At 55.6% G+C, this 3,635-nt stretch overlaps 1 pseudogene; it reads left to right on the top strand.

The window, feature by feature from the left end:
- Positions 1-2,931, top strand: part of LOC115389787 (low choriolytic enzyme-like) — a 2,946-nt pseudogene extending 15 nt beyond the window's left edge.
- The last annotated feature ends 704 nt before the right edge of the window (positions 2,932-3,635 follow it).

The raw sequence follows: 3,635 nt of genomic DNA, 5'->3' as shown, positions 1-3,635 counted from the left end.
AGGTTCTGCGCTGCTTCCCTGCTGCTGCTGCTGTGTGTCGGCTGCCGGGCCGACAGTGAGGTGGGTCCCAGAGGGACGGCTGCTCTGTCAACACGTCTTCTCAGGCTTCAGACTTGAGTCGGTCTGCCAGGTTTTGGTGTCTTCAGTGTGTCCTCAGCTCTTCGCAGCTTGTCAGTGTGTGTGTGATGTCCTGAGCCGTCCTAACGTGTCTTTCTGTCCCCCGGCGTCCCGCTGAAGGCGCAGCCAGGTATGTAGAGCGTTGAGCCGACGGCAGCCGTGACCGCCGTGCGGCCGTCGAGCTGAAACTGTCCCGTTGTGCTTGTGACTGAGCAGACGGCGCCGCCGAGGAGCTGTCCGTCTCCGAGCTTCTGGAGAGAGCCAACAGGAACCTGGGTGAGTGGGAGCCGTCCTCGGAGCCGAGCCGCCGGCTTCCTCTGAGCGGCGCTTCAGTCCCGGCGCCGCCGTCTGATGCCTTTCAGTCCGCTCCGTGGACGAGCCCGCCCTGGTGGAGGGAGACGTGGCCGTGGACGGCGAGGCCGGGAGGAACGCCGACCCCTGCACCGCCAGAGGCTGCATGTGGGGCAAGTGGAGCGACGGGAAGGTCTACGTCCCGTACTACATCACCAACCACTTCTGTGAGTGCCGGCCGGACTGAAAGGCTCTGACCGTGAGCGGGACGGACGGTCTGAGGACGGAGGACGCTGAATGTCTCCTGGTGTCTCTCTTCAAGCCTCTCGGGAGAAGGCCATCATCACTCGTGGGCTGGAGTCCCTTCTCCTCCTTCTCCTGCATTCGCTTCAGGCCGACCAAAAGCAGCGACCGCGACTGGCTGAGCATCGAGTCCCAGAACGGGTGAGGAGCCGAGCCGGCGGAGGGGCGGGGCTTCGGACGGCGGTCGGAGCCCCGGGCTTCAGCGTCTCCTCCGGTCTGTGCTCTTCCTGCAGCTGCTACTCCTACGTGGGTCGCCGCGGCGGGAAGCAGGGTGGTGTCTCTGGCTCGCCGTGGATGTCTTTACCACGGCACCGTGCAGCACGAGCTGCTGCACGCTCTGGGATTCAACCACGAGCAGACCCGCACGACAGGGGACCGCCACATCAAAGTCCTGCTGCAGAACGTCCAGTCCGGTAAATGGAGCGCACACACACCTGGCGCGCCGCCACACAGGGACCCGCGGTCCCGTTCAGAGCACAGGGTCTCCTCCTCAGACCCCCAGGGGCCGTTAAAGAGAGACAGAGACAGGGATGAGGCCAGGGCCAGGAGGAGCAGGAAGCTTCCCTCTGGTCTCAGCATCAGACTGAACAGTGAGTGAGAGGAAGAGCTGGAATCCTCCTGAGCCCAAAGCCGGTCTGGAGCTCTGCCAGGAGGAGGAGGAGGGTCCTTCAGACCACCGCATGGTCCTGAACGTCCCTCCAGCTGGAGGCGTCTGAGCGGCGGCGGTGTATCCGGTGTGAGCAGCTCAGAGCAGAGCAGCCGAGCAGAGCGGCAGTCCGCCGGCCTTCATCTTTTCTCCTCGTTGACAGGAATGGAGCACAACTTCAGGAAGATCGCACCCTCAACCAGGGCACTTCCTACGACTACAACTCCGTCATGCAGTACCACAAGTGAGTGTGTGTTTCGCTCTGTTGTGTGTGTGTGTGTGGTGTTCAGTCTAACCTCCCCCTCTCCTCGGTAGGTACGCCTTCTCCAAGAACAACCAGCCCACCATGCTTCCTATCCCCAACTCCAACGTCTCTTTTGGCAACGCCAAGGAAATGAGCCGCGCCGACATCGCCAGACTCAACACACTCTACAAGTGCTGTGAGCACACACACACACACACACACACACACACACACACACACACACACACACACACACACACACAGTGTGTCAGCCATGGCCTGAATGTGTGTTCTTCACAGAGTGTGTCTGGATGAGCGGAGGAAGCAACACACTGAACTGCTGGACGTTCGACCTTCAGCGACCGCTGAAAAGAAACTTTTCCTTTTTCTTCTTGAAAGACAAATAAATAGAAAACCAACTCAAACTGTGTGTTTTTCTGGCACCGCCTCACTTGTTGTGATTCCCACTGGGGTGGGCGTGGTGGTGCAGTGGTAAGACCAGCAGAACTCACAGGTTTGAGTCCCGCTGCTCCAGAGGAAACTGGCTGGCGGGACGGGGCTTGTTTTGGGGGCCAGTAATATTCATTTTCTTTTATTTTGAAATGCATTTATTTAATCTTTCAAACACATTAATTTAGTCTTTTTAATGCAAAATAAAATAATGAGTTACTCAGTGACTTGTAAACGTACTCAGCTTAACTTGTGCTGTAGATCAAACATTGTAGAAGTTTTAGGAACAATAAATCTCCAGCATTGGATTCTAATCAATGGGACTTCCCTAAAAAAAAAAAAAAAAAAAATCTTCAGTGCAGAAACTTGAAGCTGACAGTCCATGAACTTCTGAAGAATGTTTCTTGAAATATGTTTGATATTACAACATTGGATTGTGTATTTGACGAGTTTGACGAGGGAAGCAAATGTCCCATCCACTTCCATTATGTCCGCCGTGAAGCTCTCCTCAGACTCACCTCTGAATAAACAACAGCTCGCTCTCACAAAAGAAGCAAGTAGGCTGTTCTAAATGACTAGGGAATTGCCCTAAATGGGCCAATTTGCCAAAATGTTGAAGTATCGCTTTAAATGTAAAGAAAAGCAGAAACATGGAAAATTCACAAAACAAAACTTGCTTAGAGCTTACTGGCTCCAGCGAGGGTCAGGGTATCCCGTCCCGGTGCGTTGAGCCGACCAGATGAACCAGATTTTTCCAGTGCTGGTGATCTTGTGCCAGCTCCTCTGCATCCTCCACAGCAACTCTGTGTTGTTGGAGGTCGCCCGCGACGACGTCGAGCCATCGGGTCCAGGGCTTCCCTCGTGGTCATCTCCAGCCTGAGGCCTTTGGGTCAAACTGGAGAATGGCTCGTGTAGGATGTTCTGAGGGTAAATGAAGGACGTGGCCCAGCCAGCGGGTGTGGCGCTGTGTGACCAGGGAAGATGCTCGGGGCTGGCCTGTGCGGCTCTAAGCACTCCGTTGGAAATTCGCTGGGGCCACCTGATGTTCTCCTTGGTTCTCAGAGCCCTGCTATCAAAGCCATCGATTCTTGCAGTAGGAGTGGTGTTCAGGGGCCACGTTTCTGAGCCATAAAGCAGGATGGAGAGTACAGCTAATATGTTAGTCCGGAGCTTCGTTGTGCGTGACATGGTCTGGTGCCGCCAGAGTGGTTTCCAGAGGGACTGCAGTGCAGATGCTGCCAGGGCTCATCTGCAATCAATCTCTGGTTTTAGGTCCCCGTTGTCTGTCACCATGGACCTCAGGTACACTAAGTTCTTGACAGGCTCTACGATGTCGTTCCCAGTTTGCATGGGAGGTGGAAATGGTCCATCACCGACATGCATGAACCTGGTTTTGGTCCACCTTACCAGCAGGCCGAGCTGTGCTGCCTCCTCACTGTAAAGCCCAGAGCGTCTCAGCTGACTGCAGGTTGTGCTGAGCAGGATGGTGTCGTCAGTGTATTCCAGGTTCTTCAGGTGGTCGCTGCCGAGGGACACTCCGGGGAAGCCTGCAGACCTTGGACATCAGATGGTCGATGATGCAGT

The sequence above is a fragment of the Salarias fasciatus genome, chromosome 1 (genome assembly GCF_902148845.1).
Source record: "Salarias fasciatus chromosome 1, fSalaFa1.1, whole genome shotgun sequence".
NCBI classification, from domain to species: domain Eukaryota; kingdom Metazoa; phylum Chordata; class Actinopteri; order Blenniiformes; family Blenniidae; genus Salarias; species Salarias fasciatus.
Note: the sequence above shows the minus strand (reverse complement) of the source record. Positions and strands in the feature narration are given on the sequence as shown.